At 32.0% G+C, this 17,240-nt stretch overlaps 1 protein-coding gene across 3 annotated transcripts in view; it reads right to left on the bottom strand.

Moving 5' to 3' along the window:
- LOC118191507 (uncharacterized) overlaps window positions 1-9,405 on the bottom strand; it is a 114,495-nt gene extending 105,090 nt beyond the window's left edge. Inside the window, exon 1 of one of the 3 annotated variants that reach the window (XM_035362314.2) lies at window positions 9,252-9,405. The gene's annotated coding sequence lies outside the window, so the exon portion shown is untranslated. Of the gene's footprint in view, window positions 1-9,071; window positions 9,095-9,184 lie in introns of those variants that run through there. The other 2 variants (XM_035362313.2, XM_035362315.2) reach the window with 2 other exon arrangements.
- Window positions 9,406-17,240: the final 7,835 nt, after the last annotated feature.

Consider the following 17,240-nt stretch of genomic DNA (forward strand, 5'->3'; position numbering starts at 1 on the left):
AGTATGGCAGAGAGTGTTACCAAATTATGCATATTACATTTTTAATATATTTCAGAATATTTATTTGTTTACGAGATTTATGTAATAAAATATCAAATTCAATCAAATAAGAGATTGACCTGTTTTTCTCAATGACGAAAATAACTGTAAGAATAAAAACAGCAAAAAATATACTGTTTTTAAGTGCAATGTGGAACTGTTTCAATAAAACCAGTAACTTATTATGTTGCATTTCACAACACATTAACTTCAATGTACTTAAAATAGTGTTACCATGATTAAAGTTACCACAGATATTGTTACCACAAAAAAGAAAAAAAAATGTTATTATAGTTTTATCCAGAATTAAAACTCCTTTTGAAACATCACTGAGATCCTGAAATTCTGAACTAAAAGCTAGTAATAAAATTTTGGATACATAAAACTGATTTATACATCCATTCTCTTATTTGCAGTTTTAACTGTACAAGTGATAGCAGTGAGAGATGACATAATGAATGCAAGTTGTCACCAAATGGAAACAAGTTATAAATAACTTAACAAACACAATAAAACAATATATTATTCAGAATTATTATTCTATCTATGACAAGCCTTTAATAGTATAGTTTTGGGAACTAATATAAAAAATTCATACAATGTTCAGCTAATTACAGTACTGAACTATATCATAACTATCTAATCAAAATACAGCAATAATTTTAAATTACATAACCATCCTCTTACTAAAATCATCAATTTCTATATGTTTTTAACATATTTAGAACATATAATCAGTCCCCTAATATAATGCATGTAATTAATATAATATTTATATTCAATTTAGCTCTCATTTAATATACAATTGAGTTCCCTAATATCCACCTAGAAAGAATTACAGATTAATATTTATGATTAAGTAAGTGTACATGTATTTCGATTTTCCGTTCCACCTACCTGACACTTGCACTTAAGCAGTGACCAAAAGATGACATACATCCTTTAGTTATTTTAAGCCTCATTCACATACAATGCTCCTTCGCACAGCTGCCGTTAGCAAGAGGAGAAAAAAGGGACATAAAAGAGTTTCATCTTAAGGACCCATTCAGAAGACCACCGTCTTCCTTCCCTTTACACTTAAGCCTTTGTGAACAATCACGTCAACGAATCAACTTATTTCTAATACTGTTTACACATTTTTAACGTTGTTTACTGTTGTTAATTTCGCAATCGGTACTTTCGTAACTGGTACTGGAACATTCATAATGGTTCCTGAAAAATATATGCTTTTTAATTATTATTTCATAAGCTTTTATTTAGCTCACTCTTGGTGCTTGTCGCTATGGTTAAAAGATGGTAATCCATTTTTAAACTGCTTCCCGATAAGATATACAACTCAAACTTTGTACATATACTGCCCGTGGAAATGTGGTGTCCCGATTTTGATTTTTAGATGATTAGATTTTTTTCAAATTTAAAGTTGAAACGATTTTTTGCAAATTTTAACAAATAAACTGAGAATCTCAGAACATTACTGTTTGCATCATAAGACACAGTGGAGGGAGGAAAAAAAATTAAATAAATTTTTTTGCGTATTTGTTTTTTCTTTGAAAATATATATTTTGGGAGAATTTTTGAAAATCGCTCATATTTTTAGACTTTTTGACACCCATTAATTTTAAAATTTCATGTCTAAAAATATATTGGTTACAAACTTCCGAAATTTTCACAGCTTATAAAACAAACTTTTTGCATTTAAAAAAATGACAAAGGAAATTATTGGGCATCAATTAGAAACATCGGTTTTAAAGTAATAATCTCATTACACCACACTATTTTGATGACATTATTTATACTATATAAGTTGTTATTGTTGCGAGTTGTTAATTCAGTGTGAGATTGGAGATATTTCTGCGTTAGCTTTCTCTTAAGATGCGCTTCGCATTGCATTGTGTTTAATGTTCTTAGTAGTTTGAAGCATAACTACTGATTATACTTAGTGATATTCTTAACACTTGTACGAGTATTTCTGTGGAAAATTCCAGAACTTTGTTTCTGTTGAAAAATAAATTTAATTAAGCTATCATCGGATTTGAGGGCAGTGGCAATCATTTACAAACTATTATCAATCTATTATGAACCCATATGCACACAACAATATTATAATTAATTCATGTATTAAAACTGTTTTGAATGTGTTTTACAAAAAAAAAAACAGGCAAAGAAAAATTTCTGCTTGCGTTTTATGTTTTTTTTTTTTTTTTTTTTTTTTTTTTTTTTGCTATCTTTCTGGCCAGATAAGGTTTTAAATAAATGTTTGTAATTTATGTTTATATTTACCAATTGAATAAGTAGCACTAGGTTTTATTTATATATATGTGTGTGTACTGAAATCCAGTAATAAACTTTAAAGAAATTTGAAATGATTTAATGTCTATTTAGACAGATTGTATACTTTAAACTGCAAATGCAAACTGAGAAATGTTTGCATTCTTTTGATAAATCCTTTTAATTAAAGTCCTAAAATATACACTGGTACGGACTAAATTATTTATTATTTTTACTGCTTATTTAACCCGCGAGAATGTGCGTCGGGCCTGGGAGGCCAGGTCTTTACAAAAACATAATACAAAAATTTCTCCCTTTGGTGAAATTTTTCGACCTTCTCAGTAGCTGCGTTTAAGGTCATGTACTTGTCATTCACAAGCATTTTCGGAATTTAACCCTTCATCTTTTCTCAGAAATTGAGTAACCGGGCTTCCCAGACCCGAGGCGCGCGCTCGCATTGTCATTTAAAATTGTGAAAGAGATCAGGCAGTTGCAAAAAGGTCTTGCTATTTGAGCTATGATGATGAAATGAAAAGACTACAGAAACTATTAGCCAAAGTGTCAACTGATGAAGATACAATTAAGGAAGAGGACAAAGAAATAGCTGGTGAAGAACAGTTTAGTTATCACCAATCGAATTCTGAAGAGGCTAGACTCAAGTGATAAATCTAGTAATGAATTAAGTAATTTTGTGTCCGTCAGCGAATTGTTATCTTGGCAAATATAATGTTAAAATGGAATAAAAAAGAACCAAGATTTGCTGTGAAAACTCTTGCTCATAACATTGTGAGAAAATTGCTCAGAAATGTTTGTGAAGCAAAATTTGTGTCCTCCCCTATGAATTCTTGACAACTGCTTATGGATAAAATAAAAGTAAAAATTCTAGTAGATTGTGCAAACATTTATATCGAATCCATCACCATCAAATTTGAAATTTAGAGAGATGCTCGATCCACAAATATTACAGAAATCCGAGCATTTATCAGTCTTCTTTATTTTGAAGGACTCCACAAGGCTTTTCATATAAATGTTCTCGACCCTTAGGCGACTGACGGAACAGTGCTTGACATTTTTCATCGAACAATATCTAACAAACGTGTTTTTATTTCTACTGAGATGTTTGAGATTTGATGACATACGAGATCGCTTTTCTAGAAGAGAAATAAATAAACTGGCTCCAATAAGATATGCCTTTGAAAAGTTCATTGAAAATTGCAAAAAAGTTTACTGTCTTGGCGTAACGGACCGAAAATCACAAATTTGCTGCGCTATGTGCGAGAAAAATGTTTGTGGTAAACACAGCACGATTATTTGCAAAAAAATGTGAAATGTAACTTTTATTTTGAAATTATTGCTATAAAAATTTAATATTACATAAATTAGTACTAAACTTCATTTGCGCTCAAAAAGAAATCAGTTTAATTTTTGTTGTTAATGATAAATAATTTCAGACTTAAAATTGTTTTAAAATACAGTTTTATTAGACTTATTAAATTAAAAGTATGTTTCTATAGTTTACACACTGTTTTTATTATTTAAATGTTTTTCTTCAATTACACAAGCAATTTTATTTTTGTTTTGTAAAAAAAAAAAAGTTTCGGGCCTACAGAGCCCGACACGCGTCCTCGCGTAGCTAAAAGTAGCGTGCGTCTTCGTGGGTTAAAATTATATACTTTATAGAAACAAAGATGGATTTTGCAAAATACTGAAAAGAAAAATTATTTGAAATGAAAATGTGACTGAGATCATATTCGTTTCAAAGATTTTACATAAAAATGTGTTTTTATTTTTTTCTCAGAAACTAATTCATTAATTGGAAAATTGTTCCTTGAAGTTATTAAGAACACTCTAATAAATGCCACAAAAAAATCTGAAGGGGGACATTGAAAATTGTAGAAGAAAGACATTTTAATTGCTAAATTTTTCTTCAAAAATTGAATATAAAAAAATAACCAACAAAAAAAATTTCTTCAGCTTAAAATCATTTTTTCTTACAACCATTTAATAATATTCATAAAAAGTAGAAAAAAAATTCTTAAATTTAAAAAAATAATAATTTAAAAGGTACCAACTCCCTTGTTGCGTTGAAGCCGATATGCACTTCTCTTAACTTTAGTTTTAATTCAAACGATATTTCTGCAATACCCAGCATCAGATAACCTTGCCTGTATTTGTTTATAAATTTCGGCTAATCTTTGGAATATGGTAACATGTAGTTTGGCGATATTTTGGAGGCAATAAAGGTTACTACCTAGGACTTTGGGAATAATGTGAGAAGTACTCAGTTCCGATTACGCGTTATTTTGTGTGAGGGAAAGAGATCATGAGATATGTCATGTGACATTAATGGACGAATTACAGTTCTTTAAACGGGAAAGGGAGGAAATCTTGAAATTTTGTATTTAGCTTTATTCTGTGTTGTGTGAAACAGTGTTTGTTAATTTTTGAATCCCATGGCCCTATCTAAGGTGAATTCGAAATGGGTATTTAGTGGGATTGAAAGGGGTAGTAATAAGTGTTTTTTTAAGGTTGTGCGAGATAGAAGTAAAGATTGCTTATTAAGTTTTATTAAGTCTGTTTGGAGGACGAAGGTTTTCAACATCTTGCTGTGAACTATAAGTATGATTTTAAAGATCCTGAAACAGGCACACATACGATTGCTTTTTATTTAGCGGAGGAAATAAGAAAAGTTTATCCGCCACGTAATCAAGATTCTGAAGAAGATTAGGTAAGTTAGTATTTTTAATTATTTGAGGATATTATTTTTATGCATTGTTCTAAATGTAAGGAGTAAATAAAGTAATATGGTATTATTGGAAAATTGTTATTAGCAATGATTTAAAGTAATTAGGATTGTAAGCTAATTTTTATTAATTTAATGTATGTGCTTATTTATATTTTAAGTAGTGTTTTTTAATTTAATTATATTTTAATTAAATGATAGTCATTTTGTGAATTATATGTTTGTAGGAATTTGGTATACGTTTAAGTTGAAATAAACGTGCATGGAAATAATTTAAATATTTGATATTAAGTATTTGTAATGCTTGAGGTATGAATTCGTTGGTGACGTGTATAATGTAATAGATGATTTAGAGGTAAAAGTTTTTGGATATTCTATTTATTTTATATGTGGAAATGTTGATATTTGTAAAGGGTAAATACTTTTTCGCGATCATGTAATTTCATATATGTTCTTTTTACCGGGTTTAAAGATTGAGAAAATTGTCATGTATTTTCGTGAAATTTTTTTAATTTATGAGAAAAAAGCAGTGTACATGGATATAGTGAAGAGTGTGCGCAATGCCATTTTTGTGCAATTCTGGGATGTTTTTTTAAGTAAAAATAAGTTGACGTGTACATGGTTTAGTGATATTTTAATTAAATGATAGTTATTTTGTGAATTTTATGTTTGTAGGAATTTGGTATACGTTTTAGTTGAAGTAAACGTGCATGGAAATAATTTAAATATTTGACACTAAGTATTTGTAATGTTTGCGGTATGAATTCGTTGGTGACGTTTATAATATAATAGATAATTTAGAGGTAAAAGTTTTTGGATATTTTATTTATTTTATACGTGGAAATGTTCATATTTGGAAAGGGTATATACTTTTTCACAATCAGGTACTTTCATATATGTGCTTTTTACAGAGTTTAAAGATTCACAAAATTTTCCTGCATTTTTGTGCAAATTTTTGTAATTTATGAGAAAATAGCAGTGTAGATGGATAAAGTTAAGAGTGTGCAATTCTGGGATGTTTTTTTAAGTAAAAATAAGTCGACGTGTATATGTGCAGTTTTGAAAAACGTGGCAAGGAGTTTGCGATTCTGCACTTTTTCCCAATTTTGCAGTTAATATTTGTCATGATTAAGCAGTTTTGTTCCATAAAATTTCTAGCAGAAGTGTAATTCGGATAGCAGATTGTTGGAAAAAGTGTTCAGTAAATAAAAAGAAAAGAGACATGTCTTTACTTCGTGAAGACAAAATGGCGGCGAAAAAAAAATAGAGGGTTGCTGTAGCAGAGTTGGTCACCAAATTTTCGCCAAAAAATCGCCAAGTTACCATAATCCAAAGATTAACCTAAATTTCCGTATCTTGAACAGTTCCGTCTAATTTTGGGGGGAATGCTATCACATTTCCAGACATCTATCTATCAACACGATTGTTTCGCTGACAGTCCTGCCAGCAGTTACTAAAATTATGTTAACCGCGCAATCGCAATGGAAAATTTGCCCAGCTACCGAGAAGTAGGAAAATTCTACCTCCAATTCGGAGAAGCAGTTAATGCTTGTTCGCCATGTGAATGGGACACATTGGAAAAACCGGTTTTCCCTTCCGTTCGAATCTGCTCTTGTGAATGGGGCTTTATTGTATCATTAACAAGATACTGCCTAAAGTTTCCCATATGCGAATGCTCAGATTTCCATTACCTAAATTCTTATGTTTCTATTCATGTTATCTATAAATATTTTTAACACAATAATATAATATTGTAAGATCTCTTCCACAATAATGTAATATTGTATCAGTATAGATGAAATATAATTTGAACAGTTCAAGCATCCTCTTAGTTTACACAATCTGCAGAATGTAAAACAAGGTCAGTATTTTTTAAGATAGTTTTTTTTTTTTTAATTAAACATGCCACAGCTAAAAACAATCATATACCAGCATTGAATCTATAAATTTATCAGAAAAATTTCTGAAATTCAATAAAAAATTACTTTTACCATACCCTGGTTTAATCATCAAGATTACAAAGCTCAAGCAAAACGTGGCCTATTACAATTACAATTCATTAACAGTTTTTGAAAACAAAGAGAGAGGGGGGAAACAATCAATTTTTTTTAAATATAAATAAATTCATTCAAAATTTTACTCATATAACAATCAGAAGCATAAAAATTTCTCATAAAGTTGATACAGAGCTCAGCTAATCTTTACTGTACGGTACCCCTTAGTTTTTGTCTGAAAATATCACCACGGAATATTGGTTGTTTGTGAAATCTGGAAGACCGCTGCGCTTTTCTGTAATAGTAACCCTTCGGTATGGAACCGGGTTTTTGCTTCTTACTATTCTTTTCAGTTGCTGCGTTGGCTTGCATGTGCGTGGTATGGTCTTCGATTTTGAACTTGCTATTATTTTGCTGTGGGTACCATCATTTGTGTATGTCCGAGGTGAGTAAGAGGATGAATATAGATTAACAGTGGATGAGACGAAATGACAAAAAAATTAATTGAATTGATTACCTGGAAGATGGAGGAGATGGTTGTTGAAAGCCTAAACATATGCACATGATAAAAAGGTATGTTAAAAAATATGTTTCATTTATTTATTCGTCTCTGTGTGTCATTTTTTGTCACAAAATTTGTTGTTTAATGTTTTTATGTTAGGAAATATGTATTTTGGGTTGATTATTCCTCTTTGTATATTTTTGGTTATTTGTTTATCTTTGTGTGTTAAGACAGTGGTGCATTTTTTTGTGATTACCATGATAGCTTTAACTTTGTTTTAGCTTCTTGATTTTGTTTATTACTCTCTGTTTGTGTATTTTTGGTTATTTGTTCATCTCTGTATGTTAAGACAGCAGTGAATTTTTTCTGGTTACCATGATAGTTTTAACTTTGTTTTAGCTTCTTGATTTTGTTTACATGAAAACAGATCGATGTGTACATGGACAAAGTTAAGGCAGTGCACAATGCCTAGATTGAGTAATTTTTCTCATGTTTTTTTAAGTAAAAATAGGTTGATATGTACATGGACACAGAGTTTGTGTAAGTCTTTGACTTCTTATTTTGTTTTTATGTAGTGGCCATCTTGAAATTGCCGCCCATCCTGGCATCAAAAAAGAAATGATTTGCCAAGGGATACCGTAAATTTTTACCCAGAGCTCACTGAATATGACAGTTATTTGCTGTTATGTTACCTTCTTACATGCATTCCTAAGTTAAAATTTCACCCTATTTTCTCACACAAACTGATTTTTAAAAATTAAAATCCTCTTAAATTGAAAATTCTTTGACTTATTTCAGAATAACCAAAATTCAAGTAAACAGAAAAGAAATTAATTTGCTTGGCTTGCATAAATTAAGACTTAAATTTGGGCAAAATACATTTTCTGACTTCTGTGTTCTCTCAAAAATTTTCTCATACGTCTTTATCAAATAAGTAAAAAAAAAGTTTTATGAATTCCAGGAAAGTTGGGAGGAAAAAATAATAATACTTCAATAAGGTAAATTTAACTCCTGATCTAATCTCCTAATCAACAAATAGAATAAGTTCGTTCAAAATTTTGCAAGATTAAAAAAAAAAAAAAAAAGAAAGAATAGTTGCAGGATAAAACGAGAAATTCTAGATCACTGGATTCTTCGTGATACACTGAAATATGTCCCATGGATAAGTGGTTAACAGAATCCACTAACGGAACCACTCATACACAGAAAGAGAAATGAAATTCCCTTATGTCAAATGCATAAAAATAAAAAGAGAAACTGCTTTTATCAAGAAAATGGCAATATATAAATTCAAATCTTTCATTTTGCTTTCTTCAAGAATCTTATTTAATATCAAAATTATATTAGAACACAAACGGAAGACAACTCTCAGACTGTCATATCACACTTGAAACGCTCAGTATTAAAAGGAGGGGAAAACAGAACCTGAAATTAAATCCACATACATTTTGCATGTGTGACTTAAATATTCTTCGATTCACCTCAAATAATATTGTTCGCGCACAAGAAAAGAAAAGGAAGAAACCTGATTTTCGTTATTTACTTGAGATGAATTTCAACAAGTTACTGTCAAAATATAATCAGTCTATATAAAATTTAATACTAAGATCATAGCGAACAAAAACCAACTTCCATTACATGATTTCCATAAATAGTATAATTATTTCTGTATGCTGCTGATTCTTATAGTAAAATGTTATAATACTTTTAAGTTTCAAATACTGAAGATCACGCTAGCAATTCTTGTATGAGGGCATTCTTTCAGAAAACATATTTCCATATATAACAACATATATCCCTCTAACAAAGCAGACCGCTTTAAACGTCAGTTGAGAAACCCGCCCCGACAGACAGACACACAAACATAGGAAACAAATGTTATGTTTTGTATCCGTTAAGTCTTTCTGCCCGCAGTCCAAAAAATTAAGTTCAGGTTCGGATGGAGACAGACAGACGTAAGTAGACAGATGTCTTGTTTTGCACCCGCTAAGTCTTTCTGCACTGATGGGCGAAAAATCAAGCATATAGAAAGAGGAGCAATTTCGTATTTGAGAAGAGTAAAAAGGAACTTCGTACATTTTGTACGAGTTCGAAAGGCCAGAAAGAAAAATTGGGACAAAATAAAGTTTAAAATAAATGGCTCGAAAATAAGAGACGGAAAAAAAGGGCCTATAGAAAGAAAAGGAAAAGGAGTAGAAAATATCCTAAAATACGATTGTGTCCACGAGTGTAGTTAAAAAGAGAAGAAGCTGTCTTCATTTACAATAAATAGTGTCTCACAGGTGTGTGTGTGTGTGTGTAGTGACACAGGTGTGTGTGTGTGTGTGTGTGTGTGTGTGTGTGTGTGTAGTCTGGTAATGGTGAATAGATGTGATACTAGGGGAAAAAAATATTGACAGTGTTAAAATGCTTCGTATCAAGGTATTTAGCGTGGAATACAAAGTAATATGTATGCTTGCATCCTGAGACATCAACAAAAGTCAACAAACAAAAGTATATATTAATTTAACTAAAGTAACTTATGCTATTTTCGTTCCCAATATTTTCATGCATTTTTCAAAAAACAACAGCCGACAAACAACATAGAACCATATACAATACAAGACCACAACCTCACAATCACACACACACACACATATATACGTGTGTGTGTGTGTGTGTGTGTGTGTGTGTGAGTGTAAATTACAGAGTATATGTATTAAAAACACAAATTTAAACATAGTATTTATTAATTTAACTATCATAATTTATTACAAGATTAATTATTTTACTATCATAATTTATTACTAGTTAATTAATGCTAGTATAACATAATGAGGCACACTGTTATTTATATAAGCTCATAGTTCTAAAAATTTATTTAAGGCAGTGAAGAATAATCCATCCCTTACATATGGACATTTAACAGATAGCAAGGAACATTATGAGAAAAAAATCGGTGAGATATAATACTATTTAAAGGCGAAAATATATTTAAGCGATCTAAAAAAAAAGAGAATCCAGAAGATCCGAGAGGGAAGTAGCGCGATGCCCCGAATTTTCCCTCTCCCGAGATTCCTCAAAACAAGATAAGGTGGGGGGGGGCTCTGTAGGTGGTGACAGCCGTGAACTGATAACGTTGACGTCTATTTGGAATTGCAACCACAAAGGAAGCCACTAGCAATGAGCAATTTCAAATATTGTTTAATGCTAAAAACTGATAAAAAATTAAACTTTATTGATTTAAAGGCACTTATTTATAGAAATTTGATTTAGTTTAGATGAAAGAAGGGTACTTATCTTAAAATTCCAGGCTTTCGTAGTATATCCTCACATTCTCCGCTGTTTTCATTCTCATCAATATCGGAGCCGAAAATCTTTTGAGAACGTGTAGGTTTTGGAGAAAAAACATGATTTCAAAGTAATTTAATTGATAATCACTAAGGGGAAAGGAATGTTTTACACTTTTTAACAGAGCACTGCCAATGTGCAGCCGCTTGCCTCGGTGATCGCAGCGCCCTCCTCCTCAGGTTCGGATGGTTTGAGGGTACAATAATTTCGTAGCGTTTTATACCGTTTACCAGATCTTAAGCACGGAATATAATTAAGGAGGTGAAACTGGTATTACCACTTTTCCCAAAAATGGTCCACTTTTTATTGCATTATTTATAAGGGCGCTGCAAACAACAGTGGTTCGTATTGTCGTAGTATTTGACATACGCAGAAATGCCGAAAATATTGATTTGATATCAATTTCCATTATGAATAAGTCTTATAATGCAACCGGTTTCGTCCCTGGATGCAGCACTGGTTATACAACTGTTAGACAAAAGAATAAAAGCATGGGAATGAAGAATTCAAGTAGATTTAGAGCTTCAAAGGTGTAATCTACATTTGTGTCATGCCTGATCACAGCCAGACGAATTTATATAACTTTACAGTAAATAAGAGCATATTTAAAAGTAATAAATTGGAAATTAGTTAAATATTTCACATAACTTAAATTGGAAATTAGTTAAATATTTCGCATAACTTATGTGCATCTGCATTTCGTGCATGAAAGCAGGCAATCGTGAGAAAGTTAAATAAATTTCTAAAATTATACAATACATTTTATTTAATTAACAGAAAAGAAGATAAACTCATTCCACCTTCCTTTTCGTTTGAAGTAGGGTCTTATAATAAATGGAAATGAACACTATACTGCTTAAAATTAACTTTACTTGCATAGTTGAGTGAAAACATAGTGTAATGAAAAATTGATTTTCCATTACACTTATCTGCTGTTATGTTGGTGAGGAATATTCAGCATATTAAATAAATTATGAATATTATGATAACATGCCACCTAATCACATAAATGAATGGCTATTAAAAATTATTTAAATCTTGGTACAGTGCAGGGTGAGAACCATTATGCTCAAGGATTTTAAATTTGAATGTGTAGAACTATTTAAGCGTTACATGCTGCAATTAAATTTTACAATTTTCAAATTAAATTTTAATCATTAAATATAAAATTTGTACCAAAGTCACGTAAAAAATTTCAGAGTAAATTGCAATTAAATGGGTTTCTTAAATAGTTTTCCATATGAGTTCGAACTATTATATAATTATATAGATATTCAGCAGCAGTACTTTCTAAGCCACAAACAAAAAGAAAGGGTTTGGTTTGGTTTATTTAATTACACCAAAGAACTTGCAGGCTATCTGCCTGAGGGTGGGAATACCTTCATTTCTAAGAGAAACTGACTTGTATATATGTTTCACATGGAAAAACCAGGAAAATGCTTATGCAGCTAGCCTGTTGCCGGGATTCGAGCCCAGGACCGAACTTGCAGCGTTCGGCGACTTTTGATGCTCAACTGCTGGTGGGTGGTGTAGTGGTGTATTTAATTATGGCAGAGCACACTAAGGCTATCTGCCTAAGGGGAGGGATGCCTTCGTGGTGGACTTTTTAAGGGAAACTGGCTCGTATACACGTTACACATGGGGAAAACCACTAAAACACCGATGCAGCCAGCCCGTTCGAGGGACAACTGCTGGTGGGAAAGAACAAGGCGCTTGCAAATTGAACTCAAATTTAAAAAAGGAGTTACTCTAGCCTCCTATAGCTCACCCCTGTGTGTGAGAATATAAAACAATAGTGTTAAGATTGTTTCAGGATTATTTATATAATTACTGTTACATTTTTATTAAATTTTTGTTATATAATTGAACTTGCTTCTTTTACTGCGAGTCTTTAATCGTTTAAAAAGAAATATTAAATCGAGAATAATTACTGCAAGAGAAAACAGACTTTAGTTTTACATAGGTAATGATATTTTTTTAAATACTGCAGCAAGCATACATTGGGTATTCTGATATTAAACTGGTAGTTTTGCAATAAATGTATTTATAATCTATTAGTAAATAATCAGTTTAATAAATGAAAATAAAAAATACAGGATCTCTTCCAGTAAAAGATAACACATACAAAATCTTTTTTCAAAAAAGCTACATGTACCAATTTGAAACTTAATAGCGAGAAAATATCACCTCATTATAACTTTGATACAATTTTTCTAAACATAAGAAATTCATCTTTTAGGCTATTGAATGAGATACTAGAATGATTTACTTTGAAAACTTATTAACTACACTTAATTTCGAAAAAAAAAACACCATTATAGGTAATAAGAGTAATATATACTAATTTAACCGTGGCCAACAGCTGTCTGCATACATATCCTTTGGAGGAAAAGAGTTTGGCACATGTACTTTTAAAATACAAAAGATCTGCATTATTTTTTTAGTTAAAATACTGCATTTATTGGTGAGAAGTTAGTCCAAGCAGGACAAAATTAAAGATAAATTTAATTAGTTTCAATATACTCTTTATATTTAATTATGAATAATATAGAGTTCAGCATAACCAAGTGTTCAGAATACTTAACCGAATTATATTTTAAAATTTTGTCAAATCGATTTGAAACATAATTCAGATCTCAAATAACAAAGTTATGGAAAATTTTAACAGAAAACTATAAAAGTATCAAAACCAAAACTGACATCTGATTCATAATAAAGAATGACTCATTATGACAGTAAAGAAAATTTACTGACTGAAGCAAAAAATTCTATAAGCTTCATTAAAATTTCGCCACAGTTTATATCAAGCTGTGTATCTAAGCATTTTACAAAATGAGAGACGCGAAGAACCTATTCTAATTAAATTTAACATATATACAGTAAGTATTATTACTAGTAATATGATTATTTTTCTAGGGGGTACTGAAAAATATCTTCAAATTAATCGTTCATAAAAAGTACTGCAAGCCTTACAGCAGGAAAGCCATAAATTAATTTTATAATTTGAGGAATAAAATACAATTATTAGTGAGAATATTATAACGTTGATAAACATAGGCATTTCTTCATCAGTTAGGAAGCATAGCCGCCTGGCGGTTCAATAAATGTTTAAATTTTGAACCGCTCAGGTGCAACAGCAGCGCCATCTAGTGATCGCGATATTTGTAGACCCGTTTTCCTACTAGGCAGTTTCACCTCCTTCATTATACTCCGTGATCGGCAGGTACTCTTAATGCTGTGCCATAAGCAAGTTGAGCAGAAGTTTCTTTGATATCCTTCTTAATGGCTGAGAGTATGCCTAAGAGAACAAGTGGGAAAATTTCTGTGATGTTTTAAGATGCCAGTGGAACGACGACGACGACGATATTCTCGAGTGTCAAGATGTAGAAACTTCTTACTCGGCTTCTGATAAGCAAGCTAGGGAGAAACGAAAGAAGAACAGTGCAGTAGGAGGTGTGGGAGAGAGTAAAAAGAGAATCTTGTCCACGCAAGCGGCGGGTAAAGCTACTATAAAGGGCTCTAGTAGCTATAGTGGCAGGGAATGGTGGGTGAGGTCAGTGACGTTACAAGATGGAGCAGCGGATGTAAACCGCAAAGTCAATAATGAGTCAATTTCGGTTACTTACTGTTGTCATGTGGGTAGGATGTCACAGCGTACAGATGTTTTTCCCTGGGGTGCGGAGAGTGCTAATAAGGCTATTATTGTGGGTTTGTACTGTGTGAAAGAAGTTGATTGCTAAGCGTTTGATATAGTCTTGTATAGGTTCTATTTGTAGGTCTCTGTGAATGTAAGTATTTAGAATATACCAAAGAGCATTGATAATTTCTCCTAAGATTTTATTTTGTAGTACTTGCAATTGTTTTGTAATGGTTTCAGCTGCATATCCCATATCGGAGCTACATAAAGGAGGGCTGGAAGAAGTATGGAGCAATATAAAATTAATTTGTTTGTTGTAGATAAGTAACCAAAATCTACTCTATGGATTTATACTGCCATAGTCCGGCCAATGCTGTCTTACGGATGCGTGGTCTCGATCAATGTTATTAACAAAAGCACATATTTAAACATTTTACAAAAGGTGCAAAGACTTGCTTGCCTATGCATTAGTGGGGCTTTAAATAGTACCCCTACTGCTGCATTAGAATTTTTATTGCAAATTCCACCCTTGAAATTATTCTTGAGCGGAGAAGCAATTAAAGCCATGTATAGGTTGAATAAAAATGGCCAATGGTGCCAAAGGACAGGTTTAGGTCATAAAAGCCACCTGAAAAGCCCCATTGACATATGCCTGGACTTGGGCAATGAGATCCCTATAATCTATATGCCCAAAGATGCAATTACTAAAACAATAGTTCCAGATAAACTATTCTCAACTTATATACCAAAAAGGAATGAGATAGAATCTCTAATTGACCTAATTCCAACAGAATCGATTGAATGTTACACAAATGGATCAAAATCCAACTTCACCGGAGCTGGAGCTATTATAAGAACCAAGAGATCTGGAGAAGATTTCATTAGATTTCATCTATACCTTGGTAAACTAACAACTCTTTTCCAAGCCGAGGTTCTGGCGATCAATATGGTCGCCAAAGAGCTCTTAACTAAAAATACAGTTGATAAGAATATATATATTCTCTCTGACAGCCAATCAGCCATCCTTGCCCTGGCTAATCGTGTCAAGTTACAAAACTGTGTTTTGAACTGTACTCAAGATCTCAATTCTCTGGCTCAGGCCCATAACACCATTAGTTTAGTCTGGGTCCAAGGTCATTGTGATTTTGCTGGAAATGAACTAGTTGATAAAGTAGCTAAAGATGCATCGCAACTACCTATGTCTGGCCCAGAACCATTTTACCCAGTTTCATATCAAACTGGTAAAAAAGAAGTAAGAAGCTGGATAAAGAACAAACATGATGACATATGGTCTAAACTACCAGACTGTGCTCATTCTAAATTGGTGCTCAGTATACTTAACTTATCAGGTAAACTCATACACCTCAATAGAACTAACTTATGCCAGGTAATTCAAATTGTTACCGGACATGCTTATCTGGCCAATCATCTCTACAAATGGGGTCAAATGGGGTCTTGTTGAATCTCCTCTCTGCCCAGCTTGTGGAGAAGAAGAGGAAACACCTTTTCACTTCCTGGGATGATGTCCGGTGTTTTCTGTCCCTAGAAATAGATTCCTTGGGTTTTCCTATATTAGCTTTGATCAAGCCCTTCTATACAAAGGGCTCTCTGGCATAATAGGGTTTCTGATGTATACTAAACACCTACAGGTAAGGTGAATTTGAAGCCACAAGAAACAAGCATTGAGTTGTAAAAGAAACTATGCAGGGATATCCCTCTCATAGCTGTGTTTTGGAATATAATTTGGAAATAGATATCAAATCTTTATATATCACCTGGGCATTTGGCTTAACCCATTAACGAGCCCGCCCCTCGGAACGAAATGCTTTGAAAATGGCCTTGTTGTCAGTCAACAAACCCCTCCAAAAAATCGCTTTCGTTTTCTGAAATCTCTCTAAGATGGCCCAGCCTAGGGCAGTATGTTTGTTTCCCCTTAGTGTATGGATAAGCCATAAAATTGCCTCCCCGCTATTGAATGGCAAGAAGTACTAGTTTCGTCTCCCTCCTCTTTCTTTGTAGCTTGTAGACTTGTTTCTTTTAATATGTAAAGTTCGAACTTTCCGAAAACTTTTTAAAATTTTAGCTTCCAAGCTTGTAAATTTTCAATTATTCGACATGTTTTATTGGGCAGTATTTTAAGAAAGATCAGTATTTATTTTTTTTTTACTATTTACTTATCTATTTTATTTAGTTTTAGTAGGCCAATTTAGTTTGGGAAATTAAATTTTAATCAATTCTTTTACCAACTCAGTTTTCATCACATTATAAGGTATATATCACGATGAGAGTACAATATTTATCAGGAATTTTTGGAAAATTTGGCATACGTATTTATAATTTAGCGTTGAATATTTTCCACAAGTTTTTCGTTAACAGTCGAGCTCATCCTCGTAAACGCTTGATCTTTTCAGCATGGAATTGGCAAGCAATAATCTCCCTACTGTTTTTCGGGATTTTATAGCAATTTCTCACTCGAGAATAAAATACGATCTGTGTAGAATTTTGGCGGTTTTCTACAAATATTTTGGTAAGTTTAGCTATTATACAGTTGCTACTAATGTGGAATTTAAAACCAAAAATGTATTTCTTGTTTTCACTTACAAATTATATGACTAAATTACAGTATTTAAGCTAATAACTGAAATTATAGTACTGAAATGACATAGAATATAAGGATAATTTTAGTCAATTTAAATAAATTTTTATTCTATTGGAGTGTATTTAAAT

The sequence above is a fragment of the Stegodyphus dumicola genome, chromosome X2, assembly GCF_044657685.1.
Source record: "Stegodyphus dumicola isolate Sdum_Otavi_A_Nest chromosome X2, ASM4465768v1".
In the NCBI taxonomy this organism is placed as follows: Eukaryota; Metazoa; Arthropoda; class Arachnida; order Araneae; family Eresidae; genus Stegodyphus; species Stegodyphus dumicola.